This window comes from Heterocephalus glaber, unplaced genomic scaffold (assembly GCF_053883595.1).
Source record: "Heterocephalus glaber isolate CG9 unplaced genomic scaffold, H.glaber_assembly_v1.0 deba00001442, whole genome shotgun sequence".
In the NCBI taxonomy this organism is placed as follows: Eukaryota; Metazoa; Chordata; class Mammalia; order Rodentia; family Bathyergidae; genus Heterocephalus; species Heterocephalus glaber.
In genome coordinates, this window is record NW_028258296.1 from 20971750 (window position 1) to 20997978 (window position 26229).

At 41.0% G+C, this 26229-nt stretch overlaps 1 long non-coding RNA gene across 1 annotated transcript; it reads left to right on the forward strand.

The window, feature by feature from the left end:
• The first annotated feature begins 4881 nt into the window (after positions 1-4881).
• LOC147827627 (uncharacterized) lies at positions 4882-19210 on the forward strand. Its single transcript, XR_015451959.1, has 4 exons — positions 4882-4977; positions 15114-15345; positions 15712-15982; positions 16467-19210. It is a non-coding gene; the product is annotated as an uncharacterized LOC147827627 (long non-coding RNA).
• Positions 19211-26229: the final 7019 nt, after the last annotated feature.

Below are 26229 nucleotides of genomic sequence, written 5' to 3' on the forward strand. Positions count from 1 at the left end.
AATACTTTTTCTCCAACTACTGACAGGATCATATGGCTTTTTCCTTTCCTCTGTTCAAATGATGACTTTTGGGGGTGGATCTTCCAATGCTGAACTAACACTGCCATGCTTATAACAAAACCACTTTCTACATCCTGCCAGATCTGACTTCCAATAGTTTGTTTTGTTAAACAAATTTCTATCTATGTTCATATTTTTTCCTTCTATTATCTTTATCCAGTTTTAGGATTAGCACAATGTTGATTTCCTAAAATGAGGGGAGAAGTGTTTCTTCTTTTTTCTGCTTTAATTGTTTGATATAATTTATCATTTAAAATGTTTATGAGCCTGCTGTTGTCATATAGGTAGGTTTTCAAGCTAGGAATATACTTTCTTTAATAGATGCTATTCAAATTTTATATTTCCTCCAGAGTTAGTTTCATTAATTTGTCTTCCAAGGTACTTCTTAGAAGTTGTCAAATTTATTTCAAAACAGATTTTTGTAATATGCTTCCTATATCCTTTTAAATTCTGTAAAATCTGTGGTAATGTCTCCTAGATCTTAATATTGTAATTTTAAAAATGTATAACTGATATTGTGTAGCAGGAAGAAAAGGTCTAAAAGAGCAGGGGAATTGGGAGGGGTAGGGGAAGGGAAAAAAGGGAAAGGAAAAAATATGAGAAAAGGAAAAAAATGTAAACAAGGTCCTTGCAAATAGGGAAGGGTGGAGGGGGTGAAGGGAGGGCAAGGGAAGGGGAAAAAAATAAGAACCAAGATACTCATGTAATGGTACAAGATCCCAATGATGACTGTAACTATATTTTATACCTAAAATGTACCAATAAAGTTAATGGGGGGAAAAAAAAGTAAAAGAACAGGTGATCCAATCCTATGTTCTCCCTCTAGGAAAGTGCACTGGGCAATCAACCGGTTCACTCCAGTAGAGACAGGCAGGTTAGAATTGGGTTTTGTTCTTCCTATTGGACAAAACATCTGAAACAGGCTCCAAGAGCCTGGCCTGGGCTGGAGAGGATAGGAAGGGAACTTCCCCGCCACATCTCCTCCAGCTCTCCAATGGCAGCAGTGTCTGGCAGCCGCTCAGACACTCTGCCATGCCAGCCTCCCTGGAGCCTTATTTATGTTCCTCTTGAAAACTAGTGTGTAATATCAAACTCCTGAAAATAAAATCACAGTTTCAGTGGACTGTGGGGGCTGGCTATTTAGAGGAAGCTGCTGGCAAGCTCTCCTGTAGAGTCAATAACCACCTCCAGATCTATCTATTTTATAACTTTGGGTTTGTGTATCCTGTTCCCTTAGTGCAAGACACACCCTTATATTGAGTTTCCTCACAGTAGAGGCTTTGTGCTGGGTCAGTGGCTTGCAGGGTTTCTGGCATGACTGGCCTCTGTCCCTTGAGGGTTCCTGGTCTGCTCAGGCTCCAGTTAGACCAAACCCCTTCCCCCAGGTACCTCACCTTTCTTATTGTGGAAGGAGCAAACGGAAACCATATTTTGCTTTGTTTCATTTTCTTTATGAAGTTATCTCTGACCAGCACTACATTCCAACTTTCTTGAGATGGATCACAGAGATAGTGCAAGTATGTCCACTGTCCAGTACAAAGAGCAAGTGACATGCCACCTGCGTGTGGAGGGAGAGGGAACTCATATCTGACATTCAAGCTATGTGGTCTGAGCATCAGAGGCACTTCAGGTTCTGAACCACCTCACTGGGGGAGGAAGAGATGCACAAGACTTGGCTTCTGGCCTCAAGGAGCTTGTAGTCTGTCTTCAGTGACTTGGGCTGTGTGATGTGGTGCTGTTCTGAGGCTGCCTTGTGTGAGGGTAGTGGAGCTTTCACACAGGGTAGAATCTGCAAGTTGGGTCTCAGAAAAAAAAGGGGAAGGGGAAAGGGCAATCAGGCAGTGGGACAGCATGTGCAAAGGGGCAGGTGTGAAGTGCGTGGGGAGCCCATGGAGTGGAGAGCCAGCAGGCTCTCTGCAATTCCCCTCTACTCCCACCCTGAGCAGTGACAGTGAGGTGGAAGTCTTCCCTTGACTGGGCCCATCATTGCAAGGTCCTGATCTCTTGTTTCCCACAAACCTATGAACTTCTCTAGTTTAATGCTGTGGATGAAAGATTTTCTGCCCTATGGTTTTGCAAGCATCTTTATAATTCCCAGAAGACAGAAATTTTTCATGGACTTCTTCAAAGTAGTGAGAGACATCAGAGACAGCACTTATATGTTTCTCTGAAGTTTCAATTCCTCCTAGCCCTCTGGGCTCAGTCTCCTGGGCTAAATTATGAAGGCTGGAGCTAAGCCCCGTCATTATCCATGGACAATTTTCCTACTCACTATTGGTAGGCAGGTCTCAGCTGTTGTGCTTATCAATACTATTTGGTCAGGGTAAGGGGGACAGAACTCGAGGGATGAATCATGGGACCTTACATGTGGGAGAGACTTAGAGGATCATGACCGGACCCACTGCTAGAATCCTTTCCCACTTCCTTGGAAAGAGGTGACCCAGGCTTTGGGCATTGGCAGAGCTGCCTGATCAGCCTCTTTTTGCAGCCCCAGCTCCAGAAGCATCAGCCATTCATCTGACTGTTAGCTGTAAACCTATCCCTCTATGACTTTCAATAACATTTATTGTTCTCTTCCTGGCACTCCTCAGAATGAATTTAAATGTCTTTCAGATGTCAAATTTAAGCCTTATAAAATATGTGCTCCATCCCCACCTGTATTATCAAATTTCTTTTCTTTTCTTGTTTCCGCAGGGATAAACACAGTGGTTGCAATCATTCCTCCCATAATCTGGTCTTCCGGCCTTTCATTTCCCTGGCTATTTGCCCCTAGATACACTTCCGGTTGTTAAGGTTATTCTAAAAACTGGGATACTGATTAGCAGAATCATTTATATCTTCCCTGAGTGTCAATGGCAGCAAGGCCATCAGCCCCCTAAGGACTCTGAAGTGCTCTGTTATTTACATATCCACCTCCCTACTGAACCATGAGTACATACTCCCTTCCCAATCCCCTGCTATGTTGTTTGAAAAAGTGTCCTAACAAGCCCATGGATTGAAGGCTTGGTCCTCAGCCCATCGTGCTATTGGGAGGTGGTGGAAACTTTAGGAGGAGGGGCCTAGTGGAAGGAAGTTAGCTCTTTGGAGGGATGTCTTAAAAGGGGATATTAGGACTCCTATCCTACCTCTTTCTCTTTCTTTTGTTTCCTGGTTGCCATTAGGCAACTAGACCTCCTTTACCATGTACTTCCACCATGATGTTCTATGTTGCCATAGGCCCAAAGCTACAGGGCCAAATGTCCATGGACTAAAACCTCTGAAACCATGAGCCATAATAACACTTTTTCCCTAATAACTTAATTATCTCAGGTATTTAGTTATAGTAATACAAAGCTGACTAACAGAGCCCCCAACACAAGTACAGACTTAAATTTCAGAATCCAAGAGAAAACATGATACATGAGAAATAGATCATAACTTCCTTGGTATCCCCAGCTCCCAGTGCAAAACCTGGTAACCAATAGGCACTCAATAACAATATAGTCAATCAACTAATGCATTCATTTAATGAAGTCAGGGGGAGGCTTGCTTCTAGTTTCTTAGCAGTAAGTCAATGATTATGGCTAACTACAGTCTCAAGGTCTGTTTCATATGACCTTCTATAAGGAGAATCTGTTGCTTCTACTTGTATTATTCACTTACCTTGGTGTACATTTAGGACTTGGCATTTGTGTAACAAGCCCTTCCAAAATCTGGTGGCTTTCAATAACAATGATTTGTTATTTGTCACAATTTTATCTGTTGATCAAATTCAGTTGGGTGGTTTCTCATGAGGTCACTTAGCCTGGTAGGGGCTGGAATGTCCCAGATGACCTCTATTCCTCTGGAGGTCTCTTCTCATCATTGCATATTCTAGCCTGAACTTTTCTTTTTAGAGCCAAGGGGCTGGCTTCTAAGAGTTCTAAGAGGACTAGTCCCAGTGTAGAAGCATCTACTAAACCTCTGACTGCTTCACACTTATCGGTCAAACCAAGTCACAGGGTAAAAACAGAGTCAATGTGAGAGGGAACTATACAAAGTCATAGACTTAGGAGCTGTGGTTCCTTGGGAGTCAAGAGTATAACAGTCTACTGCATTTACGCTGCATCTGGGCAACCCCAATGATGATGATGATGATGATGATGGTAATGGTGAAGATGTATCATTTATTATCTACTGTGTGCCAGGTGGTTCTTTATATATTTATAATTTATGTAAAAATCCCAAGGACAGAATTGGTGCTTCCATTTTAGAGACAACAAAGGTAAGGTTCAGAGTTCCTCAGTAAGTTTCTCAAAGTCTCAGTTAGCTGAAGGCAAGATTTCAACCTAGGTCTCTAATTCCAAAGCATTTTCTCCTTTCCTTGTCCCTTGCTCTCTCTCACAGTCTACTCTTTCAAATCAAAGAAACGACTCCATGTGTAAAAGTGTTTTTTCAAATTCTAATAAAGAAGCCAGAAAATGCAAAACATTTAAGACTCATTTTGTGGTGTTTTGGTTTCTTCCTCTTTTTACAGCTAACTCCCCTGAGCTGTGCAGGAACCCTAAGGTATCGATAATATAGCAAGGCTGGGATTGTTTATATATCTGAAAGAAGGTTCAGATAAGACTTTATATACATAGCTATCAGGCAGGCTCCCTATACAAAAAGAAAAGTGAGTTTGAACTTGAAGCCAGTCTTAACTATCCATAGTGTCTGGATTGCCAGCTAATTGGCTTCCAAGTAGGGAACTATGCTTTTTTCTTTATCTACTCTGGTAAATTATTAAAGGCTCTTCTGCCCAGGAGGAGATTATTAACTACCTGGGAGGCAACAGAAAGCATCTGGCAGGTGCAGCAAGGTGAACTAGGGCAGCTGTGGTTGGAGCAGCAGGACTGAACTTCCTCAGGAAGCTGCCACTGGTCAGCCAGAAGGAGGGAGAGGACACCAGGAAGAAGGGTAGGGTGTGGATGGTCCAATGGGCAAGAAATAGAGGCAATGGTGGGATGGGAGAAGAGGGCCTCCTCTGCTCAGCTTACAGACAGATTTCAAACTTAGTAGATAATAATCCCAGCTGTCTGATTTATGGTGTAACTAGCTGCACCTGCACTTACGTACACTGCCTACCTCCACTCCTGGAGGGTAAAACTTCTGGGTAGCAGCTCTGTTACTTGAAGAAGTAGAGGGTAGGGTAAGTCCCATATGCTCATTGGAGAAATGTTTAAATGGATGACAGGACAACAGAAGTGAGTGTGAGTCACAGAACTTCAGCTCACCTGGTCACCGCCCCAACCTCTTCATGACACAGATGAAGTGAGATTGAAAGATTATGTGAGATGGCCAAGGTCACCAATATCCTTAGTGCCAGAGATGGGACTAGAGCTCACATCTTCTGCCTCCAAGGCAAGGTTTTTTTCCCCCAACATGGATGTGGCCAATCTCAATGGCTTTGAGAATGTACTGCGTGGGCTGGGCATAGTGGCAAATACATGCAATCCCAGCTTTCTGGGAGGTTGAGGCAGGAGGACTGCAAATTCTAGCCCAGTCCTGGCAAGTTAGCAACTTATGAGCCTAAGTCTCAAAATTTTAAAGAAGACTAGGGATGTAGTTCAGCCCAAAGGCCTTTGGATCAGTCCCCAGTACTGAAAAAAAAAAATGGACTGGGCAGATGGTTGAAAGCCCTTTTCTCTAGGGGTGAGGGGGCCAGAGGGTCTAAATCTTGGCCTATAAGCTAATGATCCACAGCCTAATTGGATTCACTTCCTCATTTGCCCTTCACTTTTTGTGCCTTTTGGAAAGTGGTACAGCTATTGAAATGTTCACATGCCTGTGAATCTGCTCTCTCAATTTTTCCATCCATAAAATGGACCAGAGGGCAACCTTTCATGCCTTCCCTGCTCAGCAATCTTGGAAGAACTTCTGAGGGAATTTTTGTAAGAAAGTCATTTTTTGCAATTCACCTGTGGGGATAACTCTATCTCTGTCATATATATCATATATATATATATATATATATATATATATATATATATATATACCTTTTTTGGCCTCATGGATGATATTTTCCCTTTGTGATTCATTATACCACTTGCCAACCATGGCATTAAACTTAGTGGAGAAAGAAATGGATAACATAGAAGCCAGGGAGAAAGGTTTGTCTGTGATTATTTTAACTTATTTAATAGGTATGTGCCTACTCTTCACCGAGAACAGTGCCTGGGGTCAAAGGTCCCTGTGTTTGGGGAGGTCAGCATCTGTGGGAGAGGTATATAAAACAAATCATTTTAATTCAAGAGGAATGTAGGTGTGGGAGGGATTGTTGCCAGAGAAGGGACTAGCATCCACCTTCTCCCACCCTGGGGTCTGACTGTCTCAGTAGGCTTAAAGTCTCAGTAGGCTTAAAGGCTGTGGAGGTCAGACATGTCTAAAGTAGTTTGTGTCTGGAGGCCAAGAGCTATGTAATGAGAGGCAAGCTCACAACCTACAGAGCCTAGAGTCCTGTGTTCCTCTGGAGGATGAGCTGACTGGGAAAGGCTTTCCAGGTGGAAGAAAGAGCCTGGCCAAAGCAGGGCAGTGCTGTCAGAGAGCCTGGTGATTACCCTTCAGCCCCACTCACAGGCACAGGAACTCGGTGCAGGAGCAGTGCAGGCCAGGCTTGGCCCTCACGTTCTTCCTGGTGGGGGGCCTCCCAAGGACGTTCTGCCTCAGGTTCTAATTGTCTGAGGTCACTGAGCCTCCTGAAAGCATTTCAGGAATGTGGAGGCCTGACTCACTCTCTTCCTTGAGTTCACAGTCTGAAGTTCATAAAGCTGCTTTTCCCTTTAGTCATTCTTATTCAAACATCGGCCCACATGCTTCACAGATGGAGCTGGCAGGCGGGAGGAATCTGGGGACACATTTTTTTGCTGGGGATGTAAAAGTAGATGAAGAGTTAAGGAGATCAAAAAGCAACCATTCACAGGGAGCTGGGCCCTTTTTGGCAGAGGCACAGGGAAGAGCCAGCTTGCTCAGAGAGCAGAGGCAGGGAGGCAAAGCTGTGGAAGCTGGCCCCTCTGTGCCTCAGTGTCCTTGTCTGGACACAGGGACAATAACCATATCTATTTCAGATGACTGTGTGATGAGGGTTAAGTCATAGAAAGTAGTTAGAATACCGCCTGACACATACTAGGTGCTCAGTAAGCACTAGTTTATTATTAATATTATTGTTCACTATTGACAGACTAAGTTTTCTAAGCACTAATGGAGGAGAGAGAAAGTCTTCTGGGAATAGGATTCTGTGGGATGAGCTTGAAGGGAAGTCATTTACTGCAGTGTGAGGCTGTCTGGGTGAGGAGGACTCAGGACGGGCCACCCACCGTGGAAGGGCAGTGTCACATCTGGCCAGGTGCGAGAGGCAAATTTTTAACTGACCTATTTCTTTCAGTTGGAAACAGTCATCAAATGTTCAAGGAGTAAACAAAGGGATTTGCAGTGTGGCCTGGGCATACAAATAGCAAGGTCCCAAATTAGTGTTATTTACCTTATTTCTTCTGCTGAACTGTAGGTAATAGAATTATCATCGAGGCAGGCTAAGAACAGATCTGCTGCTCTATTTTCCTCCTTTCGGACTGCAGCTCATATTAGAAGATTGTAAATGACAGATTTCTAGACCAATGCCCTCAAACCTCCCGTACCCACAACTACATGCACGCATACATGCGTGCGTACACACACACACATGCGCACACACACACATACACTGTACCTTCCTTAGAGCTAGTTTTGAGATCTGCCTTAGAAAACATCAGTTGCCTTGACACAAAGATCTGAATCTATGTGGTCTTAATTGTTGCTGAAATTCCACTTGGACAAGAAAACCTTTTCTCTGCCTTGCAGAACATTCCATAGGGAAATACTTATTCTTCTGAGTTAAGGCCTTGGGGAGCCCAGCAGAGATACTGAGATAGATGTAAAGTACGCAGGCCTACGGGTCCCCGAAATGCATCACACACACACAGTATTTTATTTCTTCCTTTGACTTCATCCTATCTTGGTTCCCATTGCTGGCCCCATCCCACCCCAATTGGAAAGACTGAGTACCTGTGTGTATGTGTGTTTGAGCCTACAGAGACCAAAAAGTAAGAATCTCATGTGAATATGAAAGTCTTTCTTAAAACAGAAAATTAGTTCTAGTAAAAAGAGATAAGTCAAGGACTTCACTGAAAAAAACTGGATGAAGCTCTTATTGACTTGAAGAAAAAGATTGCTGAGGAGAAGGAAGGTGAGGTCCGACCTACTTTCACATCAATGAGCAGCTGTTATTGGCATTACTCTCTCACTTCATAGAAAGTTGCTGGAGAGTTAAGACAGGGTGAATCTTGAAAGAATGAAAGCTTGGTAGATTCCTTACTATTAATCATTAAGATTCCTCAATTTTTTATTAACCAGCTTTTTTCCCCTAATAATAAATACATGCTTTTAAATAATTCAAACAATAAAGAAGGAAATGAGGTGGAAAGTAAAATTCCTTTTCTCTCCTCCATACCCACCTCCCTCACCCTGAGCACTACTCCCCAGCAGAAACCACTATTGACAGTTTCTTTCCATCCTTCTAGTATTGTCCTTATATATTCCAGCCTCTCTCACAGTACTCCCCTTACCCACAAGAGGCCTTCCAAGCTACTTCCTCTGACCAGAAAGCTCCTCTCATCTTTGCGTAGCTGAATCCTCCTATATTCTGCTACATCCTATGCAGACTTGTCTCCTCAGAGAAATCTTTTCTGACCTATTTATTTTTTATTTTCTGTTTTTTTTGAGACAGAGTCTCACTATGCAGTTCAAGCTGTCCTCAAATTCACTATGTAGCCCAGGCTGGCCTCAAACATGCGGCGATCCTCTTGCCTCAGCTTCTCAAGTACTGAGATTACAGGCATGCACCACCACGCCTGGCTTTTGATTGCTCTATTTAAACAGTCTCAACACCAACACATTCTCCACACCATCACATTCTCCATTCTGACACTCCATTCCCACTACTGTCTCCTCAGCTCCGAGCACAATGTCTGGAACACAGGAGGTACTAGCTAAACATGTGATAGATGTATTAGTGAGTACTTTAGATGGTGTGTGAACATCCACATATATGTTCTTTCACAAAATGTAAGTGGACTGGTATTATACACAGTATTCTGCCACTTGTTTTTCTACTTCATAACATAATAAAAAATAATGATAGTACTTATTAGGAGTCCATGTTCCAAAGACTGTTTTAAGCATTTTACATGTATTCTTTCATTTAATTCTTATAACAACTCCATAAAGCTATTAGACTTCATGGACAAGAAAACAAAGAAATAAAGATATAAGAAGGTTAAAGCATTGAGCTGGGGTGTGGCTCAGTGATAGACTGCTTGCCTAGCACACTTGAAACTCTGGGTTTGATCCTCGGCACTAAATATATAAATAAATACATACATAAATAGAAAGAAGGAAGGAAGAATAAAAAGGTTTAAAAATTTCCTAAGGTCACATAGCAAACATATATATAAATGTTTCCTCCAGCTCCTGGCAACCACCTTTCTATTTTCCATCTTCATAAATAGGACCACTCTAGGTCCTTCACACAGTAAGTAGAGTCAGGCAGTATTTGTCCTTCTATTACTGATTTATTTCACTCAGAATAATGTCTTCTTTATTATGTAACTGCTAATGAATAATTGTATTGAGTAAAATATTTCAGCACATGATACAAAATTCGAAAGACACAAAAAGACATAGAATACAAAGCAGGTTTTCCTACTTTGTACTTCTCTCTCTAGGCAACTTAGAAGCCACTATTCTTCCTAGATTCCTCCCAGAGATGTTCTATGCATGCACAACTATATGCCTACATGTATTTCTAATATATGTAGGAGTGTTTTATATATACTATTCTGTTTTCTAACATTTCCAACTTATCTAGATACCATGGAGATAGTTCCAAGTCTCAGTAAGTTATTTTTATTAAAATATAAAATACACTGAAAGATGTAATAGGCATATCGGCATATAGAATATTAATATAACACACTGTGAGTAGACAGCTGAATAAATCCTCATAAATTGAACACACCTGTATAACCAGTACCTTGATAAAAAAGCAAACATTACCAGTTCCCCAAAAGTCCCTCTCATACCTTCCCATACACCACTTGCCCTTTCAACAAGGATAACTGCTCTCCTGACTTCTTAACATACTAGATTAGTTTTATCTGTTTATTTAGTTTTTACCAAAGGAATTGATCTGCATCTTCTTATGTGTCTGTGCATTTGCTCACCATCGTGCTTGTGAAATTCATCTGTGTCACTGAATTTCAGTTGACACTTGACATCTTTGGGGAAGTGAAAGCCTTTGAGCCCATCTCTGATGGCTTGAAGTCTTTAGGTCATACACACAATTCTCTGACTCTGGCCCTCAAAACCCTTGGATTGATTCTAAATGACTTTGTAAATGTCTTAAAGAGTCCACCTATAGCCAAAATCCACCAGTGATGAAAACCAGCAGTCCTGCAGTGAGAAATGTGTGGAAAGTTATGTCAGAGTGAGGAGAGGGAAAGGAGCAGCAGCCTTCCTTTCTGACCAGCATCTTTGCAGCCAGAGCTCAATAAGGTACACATCTGAGACCTTATCGACTCAGCCAAGAAGTCAAGCCTGTAATTCCCTGAACATGAGGAATCTTGACAAAGCATTGCCTTGTAAATGTTACTCTTAAAGTGGAGTCAAGAATACTTCCAAGTAAAAAGCAAAGCAGCCTTCACTAATATCAGTAAAGGGCCTTACAGAAGAGATGTGGCTAATGTATTCCATCTGTCTGTTTGCTTCCATGAGCCTGAAGAATCCGGGCAAAACAGCAATTTAGGAAAGGAGTTGAAACACACAGGGAAGGAACAGGGTAAATCAGCCAAAGTTGGACATACTGTCCAAATGGGTTTCCACTTATAAACTAAACCTTCACCTTAATCCGCAGCCTCACTCCCATGTCTAGTGCAGCAAAGATAGGAGTATTTATTTCCAGACATAAGCTGCTATGTCTGACACTCATGTGGGCCAATCATCAATGCTCTGATTGGCTCAACAGGCGGCATACAGGGATGCATTTTTGTGGCTCATCCTTCCTAAAGGGGCTTTCCCAAGTACCACATGCTGTGCCCCCAGGCTCTACAGATTCTGTTTTACCCCAATAATACTGTTTGTCTTTTGGCCTACTCCCTACATGGGGCTTCTCCTACTCCACCCATACACACAGAGACAGAGAGACAGAGAAAGACAAGGAAAAGACAGGGAGAGACAGGGAGAGACAGATCGTCCATGTGACCAGGGATTGCTGTCTTTTCTGACCAGGAACCTGTGAAGGCTACTCCTGGTTATCTTTTCTCCCTCTGTTCAGCTGTACTGCATACAAGCATATCATATTCCTTTCTAGAAATGTCTCTGAAAAGAGAACAGGGATGAGAAATGCCCTTTCATAGGGACATACAAATTCAGCTGGTTGGAATTTGAAGAGGTTAAAAAATGGAATGTTAACTCTGAATGATGGAATGAAAGATAAACAAATATCAGGTGACAGAGCAAACACACAGGAAATATGACCTGTCTACCCTGGGAAGGGGTAGAGTTCTTGAATTAGTCTTTAAATAGCAAGAGATTGTTCCAGACTCTGGGGGTTTAAACCCAAATCTGAGTCACAGCTTCCAGTCTGGACTCCTGGAAGAACAGTCTAGACAAGTGTGTAAGTTCGGAGGATTTTAGAGGTGGTGGAGCCTGAAAACCAGCTTCTTGTGAGGAGAAGTTCCAAGAGTCAACAGTAGCTGGCAGCAGATAGCCTCTCCAGGCTAGAGGATGGTTGAATCCTTGACAGCTAGTGCAGAAGGCATTTTAAAGATGACCCAAGACCCAGGCTTTTGCCTTGGATGAGAAAACCTAGATCCTCAAAGGAAACGGCTTATTCTAGGGTCACACAGTTGGTTGACAGCACAGCTGGGAGCTGAGTAACAGTGAGCTGATTCTGTTCCCACTTCACCAGTGATAACCTAAAACCAAACCTGTTGGGGGGCAGAAAGAAGGAGGAGAGTGGGCCGGGGATTTAGCTCAGTGGCTATGCCGCCTGCCTCGCAAGTGCAGGGTCCCGAGTTTGATTCCTGGTACCAAAAAATAAATAAATAAATAACCAACTAACTAACTAACTAAATAAATAAAGAGGAGAATTATATACTTTAAAAGTCTTTTCTGATCCTGTAATTAGATACATTTTAATTTCATTTGCCAGCTAAATGTGCTAATGTCCTAAAGGCGAGAGGCAATATCCATTGTACTAAGGAAGTGAGTGGAATCATTAGCCTTTTATGGCAGACATTTTAAGTTTCGGATTTTAGTAATAATATAAATATATATCTATATGTAAGAATTTATTATATATTTAAATATTTATATATACATAGTATTATATATGATATAAATATACAAATATGTTTTAAATTTCCTATTTATAGATTTATACAATATATTTTCCATCTAAACACATAGCTTGACTATTTTGCCAAGGGGGAAAGAAAACTTGATGACACATTTATTTGGCTTATAATTTAAAAACAAAATTGCTTAGCTCCACCCACCCGACCTTTTCACTGTTTATTAGTTTTTCGTGTTTTATTTTTTGTAGTTCTGGGGATTCTACAATATCAGTTCTTTGTTTTCTGTTTGTTTATTTTTGTTTTGTTTATTTTTACATTTGAGACAAGGTCTCGAGCTGGGTTCAAACGTGTGATCCTCCTGCCTCAGCTGCCCAGAGTGCTGGGATTACAGGCTTTTGCCAGCAGCCTCAGCCTGCTTATTAGTTTTTAAAGGGGAGCTTGAGTCATAATGAAGAAAATGAAAAAGCAGAAGAAAAGGCAGAAATCCACCCAATCAGCTTACATATGCCCTCACAAGATGAGGTACAGTTTGCCCAGCTGTGGTGTCTCAGGCTGATGCAAGAAGGGCTGACCCAGGAAAAGCAAGGGTGAGCTGGTCTATCAGATATATATATTCAGATGCTTTTCTTTCCACGACTGGAAACGAACCCCAGAGCATTTTATCTACCACTGAGCACTGAGCTACAGACTCAGTCTTTTTTATTTTCTATTTTTTATTTTGAGACAATGCTGTATATAGAGTCTTGCTAAGTTGACCAGGCCCGACTTGAACTTGCAATCATCTTGCTTCAGCCTCTGGTGTAGCTGAGATTACAGGCAAATGCCACTGTTCCCAGCTTCAGATGGTTATTTCCAAGACTCCTTCAAGGCGCTAAAAGAAACTAGGATACTAGGGTGAGGGAGAACACAGGCTTTTTTACTCATTGTTTCCTAATGTAGGGTAGAACTCCAACAGTCTAGAACACTCAAAGAGAGTTCCTGTCTTCTGTTCAAGATAGATGAATGACGTATAGTCACAGCCAGTTAAGTCTAGAAGGATCTCAGAAATCACTTAGTCCAGCATTTTTTATTTTATTTATTTATTATTTATTTTATTTTTAATTTTTTGGTACCGGGGATCGAACTCGGGTCCTTGCGCTTGTGCAGCAGGCAGTGAATCCACTGAGCTAAATCCTCAGCCTTAGCATTTTTTATTTTTTAGATGAGAAAACAGAGGCCTAGGTTTATCTAGTAACTTGATTAAGGTTAATACAAGCCCTCAAATTGTGTTGTACCCACTTCTAGTGTATGTGTGGGGCAGGCAGAATTTTTTTTTTTGGTACTGGGGATCGAACTAAGGACCTTTCAGTTGTGAGGCAGGCGTCAGAACCACTGAGCTGAATCCCCAGCCCAAGGCAGGCAGAATTTTAATCGGTCGGTGAATCATTCAAAATGCAGTTTACATAAGAGTATGTGTGGAGTACTTCCCTGCCAGATTTCAATCTACATGAATGAACTAGGAAATAAATATTTTAAAATGTTACAATTATAGTTATCTAGTCCTCCATAAGGGTTCATTCAGAGTGGATAACAGTTGTGAGCACTTTGGAGATGGTCTTCCCAAAGGTGCTGGGGTCTAAAAAGCCTAGACCACTGCTGGCAACTCGGGGAATGAGAGGCTCACGGAGCTGGATGTTGAAAGGTCACCGTGTCACACTTGGTAACTGTCACCAACTTGCCATGTAACTTTGTCTTGGTGACTCGGCACTCCTGTGGTTTGGGGTGGACAACTTTTCCATTCCCTTGGCAGCTAAGAATCTCTACTTTTCTGTGATTATTCAATCTGCAACCATCCACAAAGCTAAGTCCAGCTAGCACTATAGACCCTTTGTGTCCCCAAAGTGCTCCAAGTACCAAGGCCCAAACTGTGGCACAATTTCCACAGAGCTTTTCCCTCTGGGTCAGGCCAGAGCACATTTCTGAGCATTCTTAGATCACTTGATGAATGAACCTAATCATTGGAGCATAATTGGGACTGCTGCTACCAGTCCAGAACTATGGCGCTCACTGGAGTACTTTCTGTTATCATGTTCAAGTCCTGTCATTTTCTTTCCATTTTAGCAACAATGTTGTACACTAGGCGTGGTTGTTCCCTGTTTCAGAGATAAGAAAGCAAGTCATCCATCACTAATAACTTGGCCACGGTCACACAGCTAGTAGGTGGCACAAATGGATCATACCATCTCCACTCTTCCCCTCTAACAACCCTGTCTCCTTGGTCAGGGCCAAGGCACCAGCGGCCAAGCTGAGTTGCATCCATGCACCCATGTTCCAGATTTTGTTAACGTCAAGAGCCCTTTTAATTCTTTGTTTGGAGACCTGGTTTCTGAAACTTACGTGTTTGTCATGCATACATACGACTTTCTTCGATTTCTCCGCAAATTCCCATCAAATCAAATCATATGCACTGTCATAGCAACGCTGCAAAACAAACATGGTGTAATCTTTGTTTGATGCAGCTTGAAAGCCCCCCCCCCCGGGGGGGGAGGGTCTTGTCATTGCTGTTTGTTTGTTGTAAATAAAGACACCGCATCTGTATAAATTTGAACAGAATCCCATGGCAACAAATACAAACATAAACATGAGTTCTTTTTTCTTCCTTAAGTCTTTTCTTTTTTCTTTTGCAAGGACATCAGAAACTGGGTTGCAACCCTTGTGATTAAGCGTAAGCCCCCATTCAAGGACCCAGGAGCCGCTGTCCCGGCGGCGCGGACTCCGACGAGACAATGACCATAGCCTGAAGTTCGAGCACCAGCTCCAGCTGGGCAACTCTCGCCTCTGGCGCTTGACGCACGCGGACACCCCGGGGCCCTGCCCTTGACCTTGTGGAACCTGAGCAGCTCTGCGGCCAACCAGCAAGGTCAGGGGCCGGGCGAACTGTCCCGCTGCACGTGGCTGGGGGCGGGGGACACGAGGACGCCTCATCCACGCCTTTGCTGTGCCCCCCCACAGCCCCCCTCCGCCCCAGAGACCCTCCCAAGGCGGCATTGATATCTACCACGTTTGACACATGAAAATCTTCAGCGTAACGACGTCGCCAGAGCGAGTGGAAGCTTTGGAATCCAGGACTGCTTCCTTCCCCAGCAGTCCCTCGGAATCCCTCTAGGGAGATGGGCTGGGGTTGGAGGAATCCACTGCCCTGAGCAGGGCCGCCAAGGAGGGTTTATTTCTTTGTCTGCAGTCCCTGATTCTCCTTTCTGATTCTCTTTTCTCCCTTGATCCCCAGTTTTTTAAAAAAGGCTTCATGTATCCTGACAAACGAAGTGCACTGAAATGAAGAAATTCTCAAGCTACTAGGCAGCTGGGATTGTGCAGTGATTTGCTCCTGATCTTGCAGCTGAGGCTCCAGCACTCACTAGCTGAAGAGGAGGAGGAATTTGACAAGTAAATGCCATTCTCCCTTTCAGCCACGAACCCAGTGAAACTTGTTGACACCAGAAATGCTCCTTGGCTGTTTCCTCACTGAATTTGTGCTTAAGTATCCAGTGGCCTTTGAGGTGAGGGGGCGGGGGGTGGGGGATGGGACGGTTGCCAAGAGGTGATAAGAGTAAGCCTACCCTTTCTGGAGTCCTCATTATGCACGTGGGCTGAAAAACTCTTTGTAATACAGCCTCCTCACAAACCCCAGCGTCAGATAGAGTTGTTCTCATTTAACACAACAGAGACCTGAAGCTTTAGGAGGTCATTATCCTGTCCAAGGTTCTGCAGCGGCAGAGCTAGGATTCCACACGGGGCCTCTGACCCTAAGCCTGTCCAGGAATGATTTTCCCATAGAAAGGGGTGGGGGCTGCCCAATGGCTAAGCACAGTTAAGATTCTACTGAGAGAGATCACTTCTTTTGGACAGATTTGAACCAGCTTTAGGCTATCCAGTGGGAAAGGAATGGAAAAACCCATTCTTCTTTCTTGTCCAAACCCAAAGGAGAGATCCAAGGTTCAGTCAGGAAGGCTCTTTGTTTAATCAATTGTTTTTTGTTTTCAGAACTAAAGTGGAAATGACCTAGTGAGGAAGGAACATGAGCACAGCCTGCCCTGGTCACACAATTAAAATGTATACGCTGGCCAAAGGTACATCACTACTCCACCCTTCAGAGAGAAGGGCCCTTTTTGACCTGGAAGCCTAGTAAAGAATTCCACTGGGGAAGTCCCTGTCCCTTCTGAAAGGACACTGAGAAACCTTGTTCCCTAGACTGCAGCCACACAAAGGGTTCTCTGCAAATACCAAGTCATTATTCTAGAAATGTAAAGAAGCATTAGGGATGCTATGTGAACAAAAGCTGGACACCCAGATGCTGTCTTGGCTAGGTTGCAGTTTGAATGATCTAATGTTTTCTGGCTCCTTCTTGCTTTGCTTTTCCAATTTGGTTTGAATATTTGTGTTACTGTATTATTTTCCTTGTACAATTGCTGCTGTCTATACACAATTAGGTCATCTTCATAGCTGTGTGAGGACACACTTCAGAAGTGAGATGAGCTACAGCTGGTAGCTGGCTCTCTCCTGGGATGAGCATTTAGTTCTCCTTCCTGTTGGTCCCAAAGATGCTACCTGCACACAGACTCTAAAAGTTTTAAGTTATCTAACAAACAGGAATGAACCACAACATCCTTTGTAGTGGTAGGAAAGCACATCTTGTTTCTGTAAGTTTTGGGCTGATTTGCTGGTAGAGTCAAAATCCTCCTTGGGCCAAATCTAATCCCATATTATTATGCCCCAGACAAAAGAAAGGACCTTTTTTTGGTAGCCTGTGGCTTCTTGGTCTATGGAAGTTTGGCTGAAACAGATTCTGGGCAAGGGAGAAGGAAAAGGAAGTTATGAAGAAAGAAAAGGCAAGTTTCTCTCAGGGGACCAGAAATGCATATAGCTGCTCACAGCCATGTTCACAAAGTACCCTGCAACCCCTTGTTGACACAAAACCTCACTGATACACACCCCACTGATCTAGTTCTTTCAACTATCTAGAATTTGTGGCCTTTTGGATAAAACCAAGGCTAAAGTTTACTTTTGTGCTCTCTCTGAAAATAAAGTTGGGCTAAACAAATGGGAATGACAGACTGCAATTAGAGTCACTGAGGCAAGCCTCCTGATGCTTAAAACGCTTCATAATCACACATGACCTTATCCAGCTTATTGAATGCCTCATTACAGGCAGAACGGTCTCTCTATCACAGTCTTCTCATTGTTTTCTGCTTGCTTTCTCTGTTGGCACCTTAGATCTGAGTCTATGGCTCTGTTTCTTCTCTCTCTGCCTTTTTATCCAAATCACTCATTCATCATTATTCAACAGATACTGTGCAGCTTCCACATGTCAAGAATATGCTAGATGCTAGAGTTATAACAATTGAAAAAGGAATATCTGCTCTCAGGAAGTTCACAGTCTAATAGGGAATACTGAGGATAAAATGTGGTGACCATACTATGAGGGGAAACCCATGTCCAAGGCCTGAGTGATAGTTGAATGATGAGATGACTAACCCCCAGAGAAATGATCACCCAAGTTCTCTCAGATGGCTTATTACAGGGTTGGAACTCAAGAGATCAGTTAAGAACAGAAGCTTGACCTCCTGCCACCACCTTCATTTCAAGGCTTCCCATAGCCTTGGAGTCTTCTCTGCTTCTTCAACATCCAGTTGCACATAGTTCATGCTCATTCTTCTCTAGCACTGACTTATTCCTACCTCAATAGGATGCACATTTATCACTTAAGCTAGACATCTGTCTTACCATCCTCTGAAGATTAATGTGCTGATAAATTTTGAGTAGGTAGAATGAAAAGTACATTTAGAGCTATGAAGCAATACAAACCTTGATACTAAAGCCATTATCAAAATAACATATTAATTCAATAAATGAATCAGTCAAAGGATCAATCGCTAATCATTACTAGATTTTATGGGCTGAGGCATGTTTTCATGTATAGCATGGCTGCACTCCTAGGGAATGTACTGCCAAGTTGGCAGTACAATGTGAAAAAGGAAAGAAAGGCATTTACTGAGTGCCTATCATGTGATATATTGTGATATCTGCGTTTCTTCACAGTATCTTACAATAAAAATCTTAAACACTTTTTAGTATATGTTTGTGGTATATATTAAATATATTTCTTGTGGGGAATTGGTACATATACATATTACACCTTGATTCTTTTTATTTCCCCCCCTCTCTCCTCTGTCCTGTGTCTGAGCATCCCCAGGTTGCTTTCCCTTCTCCACAACACAATAATAATCTTTATAATAATCTAGGAGGTAGTCATCATTTTCCTCAGTGTGGATGGAATGGCTTCTCCCAATCCCTGCCTGTTCAAGTAAAATATAATAGAATAACTAAGAAGTCTTGGATCAGGGCTCAAATTGAATTTGTATTCAGGCATTGCCAATTACTTTTTATATGACTTTGGGAATACTACTCAAATTTTCTGTTCCTTAATTGTCAATTCAGGATGATAAAAATACCAGTTTTATACTTTGTTATAAGGATAAAGTGACCAGACATGTGAGGTACTTGGCACAGTGGCTGGTCCAGAGTAAGCACTAGATAAGAGTTAGGTATTTTTATTGACTAGGTCCAACTCGTTTTTATTTGTAAAGCCTTTCTAGATGTCCCATCAGGATTAGTCTCTTACCTTTGACTGTGGGTATGCTTCTCATCACATTCTTATGTGGCACAGGAAAAACACTCAATAAATGTTGATCAGATGAATGGATGCTTCTGTCTCCTAGAATTAAATCACACACTCATTGAAGGTAGGGAACATTGAGTTTCTAGTTATAAGGAGGACAAAACATTTGGGTATTCTAGATAAAATATACATTCCAATGCAGAGCCAAACTCTCATGTAAATTAGAGAATGCTCTATGGACACACACACACACACACAGAAGATGGACTGGAATCTACTGAAGTTCTTGGTGCTTTGGGATGTCAGTTTATCACATTAACTTTGAAGCTTGTTTTTAAGGACCTTCTAGAGGACAAGAGACAAGGTTCAGTGCTTTTAAAAGATGGGAAGTTGGAACTCAGACCCCTGCATAAAAGTGAGACTTTCAAAGGAATATGTATGCAGTGAAAGGGTGGGCTAGAAAAGCCCTGCATATCCACAAGGAAAAAACCAAGGAAACTTGTCTGTCTTGACCGGAGCTCATAAGATGTTAAAACCACAGACCTCTCCTCACAAAGGTTTAGGGTCTGAATTTATACTACCATATGATCTGGAAAATCTTAGCTGAAACAATAGTTTAAATTGGACCCATGTTGAGTACCAGACAGAAACAAATCTTCTCTGGAGGGCTAGCCATTCAGCCCTTGTAGAAACCTAGAATGCCACTGAACATAAGGCTACAATCTAAAAACACAGAATATACTAGGAAACAAATTGCTAAGAGTGGGAGCCAGCAGAAACCTCAATGAACAGAATTAGACCTAATGTAAGTTATCACATAGAAGTTTTAAAAAATATTTAAAGAAATAAAAAATAAAGTCTAAAAAGACAAGGTAGAATAGAGAAATGACCAAATACTTACATAAAAACATATATTATTAAACATGACAATTCTATATTAAAATATAACAGATAATTATTAAAGTTAGAAACACCAGTAAATGAGTAAAAATAGAGTAGATACGGGTAAAGAGAGAATGGGGAACTGGAAAGCAAATCTGAAGAAAATATCAGGCTACAGGAAAAAAAGGAGAGTAGAGAGGACCAAATAAACGAGAAGATGTTATAGGGATGAGGAAGAAAAAAATAGGCTGCAAAAAAAAAGCAGCATTTCTAGAAAATGGCTAAACTATTTTCAGAATTAAGGGAAAGAAACAGACCTTGTTTAATCTTTGTCCCAGGTGCTCTAGCATTTGCTTATCCTTTATTTCATACATTATTTATTTTAAAAATATTTTCAGAGATCCAGTGACAAACAAAATGGACAAAATCCTTGTTTACATTGAACTTCTGGACTGAATAAGGATGATAAATAATAAACAAGTGAAAAGAGTAATACTTGATATAATTTTATACTACAAGTGCTGTGAAGGAAATAAAAAGCTTATTTAATAGAGATCTTGGGAACAGAATTTCACTGAAGACATGAGACCTCAATGATAAGAAGTCAAGTGAAAGCATTCCCAGAAATCTCTTGGCATTTTTGAGGAAGAGAAAAGAGGTCATGGGCCTGGAGCTTACTCAGTGAGTGATGTAGAGAGTGATCTGAGACGTGGTCTGAGAGGCGATCAAGAGGAATGGATTGTTTTCTTAGAGCAGCAGGAAGTCACTGGAGGGTTTTAGGCACAGGACTGATGTGGTCTGTCACCCTGGCTACTCTGTGGTAATGGACTGTACTGGGGCAGGAATAGAAGCTGAGAGAAGCTACTTAGTGATCTCAGTTTCCAGGCAAGAGATAATAGCATTCTGGAGTAGCATCATAGCCAGGAGTGTGAAGATACACAATAGGTAGCCTTTGATACACAGTATTTTGGAAGTAGAAACAGTCTATCTGAAGTACGTGTGAAGGGTGAAGGAAAAGGAAGGAAGGATCAAGGATGATTCCTAATTTTTTTGGACTGAATAACTGAATAAAGAGTGATGACATTTTCTAAGATGGAGAAGAGTCAGAAGAATAACACTTGGGTGGGAGTGGTATGGCAACATGAACCAGCAGTTCTATTTTAGGCATGTTAACCTTGAGATGTCTTTTAGTTGTCCAAGTAGACAGCTATATATAAGAATTTGGAGAACTTAAGGAAAGTAAGCCCCAAGCCAAGGACTGCTCATATTTTTTTTTTTTTTTTTTGGTACCGGGGATTGAACTCAGGTCCTTGTGCTTCCTCAGCAGGTGGTGAAACCACTGAGTTAAATCCCCGGCCCAACTGCTCATATTTTTGGGACTTGTGTTTCCTTCAAGATCTACCTATAATGTAGGCTTGGACAGGTGTATATACAGGGGACAGATTCTGTTGGACAGTCTAGCTATAGACTGTGGGAAAAGGGTCAGTATAGTTCCTGAGTTCAGGAGACTGCCTGGCCCCTTGCCCAACTCAGAAGTGAAGCCAGTATTCTTCTGGGCCCATTTAACCCTGTTGCTTTTGATAGGTGCTGTAGTTGAAAGCTTATGTGCTCCTGAAGGATGCCAAAAGACTGAGTATAGAAAGTGACTTGGTGACAAAACCAGAAGGCTCTTGTGTAGGGAAGGGTGGGGAAATTATCATGTAATCTGGCTCCCACCCACTCCCGCCCACCAGCTGAGAGCATTGTATCCAAGCAATCCAAGGGAGTAGTGTCAAGAATATGATGCATTAGGAGGTACAAAGAAAAAGGAGATCCCAGAATGAGGTAATGACCAAAAAACGCCATAGCCCAAGCCCATTACACAAGCGAAAGTGAAACCTGAGGAACAAATAAACAAAGGGTATCAAATTGATATAAAAATACAAGAAGCTCACTCTGTGGTTGCTGACATACATCATTGCAGAAACAAAATCATGTCCAAAATGACTATGGTTAAGCTTGGAACCACACGACAGAAGCTTTAGGAAGTTCCGAAAGAATCAAGAATAACTTGAACAAAGTAGCAATCTTCTCCAGGCTAATGTATCTGAGAGAAGGGATAAGCATCTCCCTGGAGAAAAGAAACAATAATTCACAGAGGACCAAGAGACCCAAGATATTTTATACGAAAGAAGGAAACTGCTGACTTTAAAAGTACTAGTAAGTTGACTGACGTATGACATTAGTCAAGATTCAGCTCTCAAGCTTGTTAGACTGTAATAGGACAGTTTTTGGTGGTAGAGAGCTTGCCTAGCGCTGGCCCTGGACTTGATGCCCAACACTGGAAAAAAAAAACCCCCAAACTATTGGGTCAAGGGATATGCATATGTTGAATATATATGTGTGTGTGAGTGTGTATTACACATATATACACACACACACACATATATATGGGTGTGTGTGTGTGTATATATATATATATATATATATATACACATACATACCCACCCATATATATGTTCATTTCCACTGAGAAATTTCCTTTTCTTGTTCAAGAAAACCAAGAATATCACTTTAATCCTATATCTGATCATGTTCACTCTACATTGGCCAAAAGGGAACTCAGAACCAAACTGTGGTCTACCCTTATTTATTACGTACATAAAACTTCATATAGCATTGGGTTGTATGTTAACCTCACTATTGCTTAATCTTATTTCTAGACCTTATTTTTCTTTTCTTTTCTTTTTCTTATTTCTAGACCCTACTTTTCTTTTCTTCCCATTCTCTCATTTACCATACTATGTGTTTTGGATTTAAGTACAATATAAGTAAATAAACAAATAAATAAATAAGTAAATAAACTAACTAACTAACTAACAACTAAATATTCTGCCCAAACAAGGCAGCATGAAATGCAGGCACTCAGTGAGTGTTATGACATTTCAATGAAATAAAGAGTTTCTAATTACTGTCTGTATACACCCACATCAGAATCATTAAGTTCATTAAACAGTATGGAATTTTGCTTTAGCCATGACAAGATGGCAAATTAAATGTTCCTGGACAAAAACAGAAGGTATTTATAGTAGGTAGGGCTAATAAAAACAATCAAATGTGGTATTGCATCTCCCATAGGAGTTGATTTCCACATGAGCCATGGAAAGCCTGGCTGGGTGGTTATTGATCTCAGAGACTCACCCATGTCCTTGGCCTGGCTGGTCCCTTCAGCTTCTACCCACAAGGAGTGGCCAACTCTTGTCTAGACAAGGTCAAAACTAACTTCTGCTCTCTGAGAAGATTAATTTTTATTACTTTATATTCTTTTCTTTTACATTTCTAAAATAATTTAAAAATTTCAAACTATAAAAGTAATACAAAAGTAAAACAAGTTCAAAGGACACTAAAGTAAATAAAATATAAAATCAAACTTCCCCTTCTTTTCCTCTCTTCTCCATTCTATTGCTCTTCCCCATTCCCCAAGGATAACCACTAGAAGTTGCAGTATGAATCCTTTTGGATCTTTTCTATGCAATTCAGTTATATTTACAGAAATACACAAACCACATAAAGTCTGTCTGTAGTTTTGTTTTTTAAAAAATAATTTTTTCTTCACATATAGTAACTTGTTTTTTGCAACAAATGCAAACAATATGTCACAGATCTTACTTCCACTACATACATACATTCTTTTTCAATGGTGACAGTGAATCATGAAACTATGGTAAAAATACCTCAATGTATTTGGCTTATTAAGGAATATTTATGTAGCTTTTAATATTTTGACGTATAAATTAATACTACATTGCACACTTTTATACCTGTGTACCCGTGTCCTTTTTTTCTTATTTATTTCTTAGATCTGCTAGGCTAAGCTGGAGGTATAGCTCAGTGGTAGAGAGAGTGCTTGCCTAGCACTGGCCCTGGGTTTGATGCCCAACACTGAAAAATCCCCCAAAAACCCAAACTATTGGGTCAAAGGGCATGCATATGTTGAATTTTGATAGGCACTCCCAAATTGATCAATCACTGTTCTAACCTACTACAAGAGAGTGAGTGTCTTTTGTTCACATTCTCACCACCAACAATAGATCTTGTCAGGTTTTTCAACTATGACAAAACTAATTGGCAAAAGCATGGTACTCATTTTAATTTATATTTACCTAGTCTATATAGTAAGATTGATCTTCATTTTCAGGATTAGTCTTTCTTTTACTGTGACTACAGTGAAGACAGCTAAAACTGTGATTATTTATTTATTTTCAGATAACCAATCTAAATAGTGACATTTTCAGCTACAGATTCCTAAGAAGACTCACATTTGAATGTTACACACTTCCATATTAGGAAAACCAGTCATAATTGAACTTCTAATGCGAAGTTGTACCTTATGTTTGTTCTGGGATTCAGATAATAGATTTTGGCTCAAAGAATTGAAAAATATCAGTACCCTATTCTGATAATGTTCTTTGTACCAACTTTAGCACACTAAACATTTCAAGTAACAGAAACAACCCTGACCTGATTATGGGAGAAAAGAAATTTATTTGCCATTAACAGGCACACTATGGGTGGGAGGCCACCTCTACACAGCATGTTTTCAGTTTCTTGGGTTCTGTACTAAAGAATCTAATTCTGGATAGAAAACATCTTAGTGTCTAATGTGGGTCTCAAAGTAAGTCAGGCTCTTAATTAGTCTCAAAAGACTGGGTTCAACAAGAAGGAGATCCTCCTTTAAAAGGAAACTGGGGTATTGTTAGGAAGTAAACTGGATGCTGGTCATCCAAAACCAAACCAAAACAAACAGAATTATCCCTTACACTAAACTTACCAATTGCCTTTTCTTCTCTTCACTCTCTAAACCTGCCAGTTCCCACAGTCACCACAGACAGTATGACAGGCAGCACGCTGTTCACACCCATGAGGCAGAATAATGGAGACCGTCCCAGTTTTTATGCTTGTGCAATGCTTGCTCAAGTGTGTTCTCTAGTATGCCAGCCCTAGGATCAAAATATTTGTCGTTTTTTTTTTTTTTTTTTTTTTTTGGTACTGTGGATCGAACTCGGGACCTTGTGCTTTTGAGGCAGGCAGCGGCACCACTGAGCTAAATCCCTGGCCCTCAAAATATTTGTCTTAAGAACTACCCTAAGAAGTTTTCATACTGACTTTCACTCATTTCTCATTTTCCTGTTTCCTTGAAATACATAGAAGTCCTGTATAGTCTTCATTCATTTGTTTGTTCATCCATCCATGCAACTATAAACCTCAACCATGCTAGATATCGTTCTAGGTGCTGAGGCAACAACAGTGAAGTGGAAAGACAAAGTCTCTGCCCTGCTGAAACATTAAGGTAGCAGAATTAAGTAGGATTGTGGTTTGGATTTTAGATGTTATCTGAAAAGCAATGGAAAGCTATTTAAAGGTTTTGGGCAGACAGAAAACATGATCAGATTGTATTTTATACACATTATTCATACTGGCATGTAGAGAATGGACTTCAAGGGGATAAGAACAAAAGTCGAGAGTCAAGCCAGAGAACCAGAATGGTATCTAGGAAAGGGAAATTTCCCCGTCTTCGGAAGAGTCACTGGAATGAGTTGACAATAAATACACTAAATAGGAGAAAAGGCACGCTAACTGATTAATGTGAAAAAGGAGGAAAATCATGTTAGTGTGATTACTTACTAGCTCAACTTTATTCAGAAACTTATATACCCCATTTTCTGTAAGGAAAGAAGGGACGAATAGGGAATGTTGACAAGTTTTAGCAAAATAGTAAATGCTTTTTAGGGGAATTTAATAGTCTTGGAGAACATGGTCTGGGACAGTCTGTTTGGATCACAGAATGGACAATGGTTTGTAAATGATTTTTTGAAATACCGAGTGGGGCCAAAATAGAAGGCAATATACATGACAAAGGTCTGTGCAGGTGTGTTGACAGACTTTAGTCTTTCCTCCTGTGATAGAAGGTTAGTCTTTTCTGGCTTATGAAATTTCAGTAAGAGACTGAAGGTAATTGTGCTTCTCCTTTGGGAGATCTGATCAAGTAGATAAGAACAGTTGTAGAAAGGCTCTCCTGGTGTTAGAGGGGAAGACATATAGGAAGATCAGAGGAACCTTGATTTTGAGGTAGTTTTAGGGTCTCTCAGCATGTCAATCATCAGTCATGTTTTCTAAGCCCCAATATTAGATGATTAAAGACAGTAGCCTGGACTATTTTAGTGGCTAACAGATAAAATGATATGTACAGAATAAAGAGATGTTTCA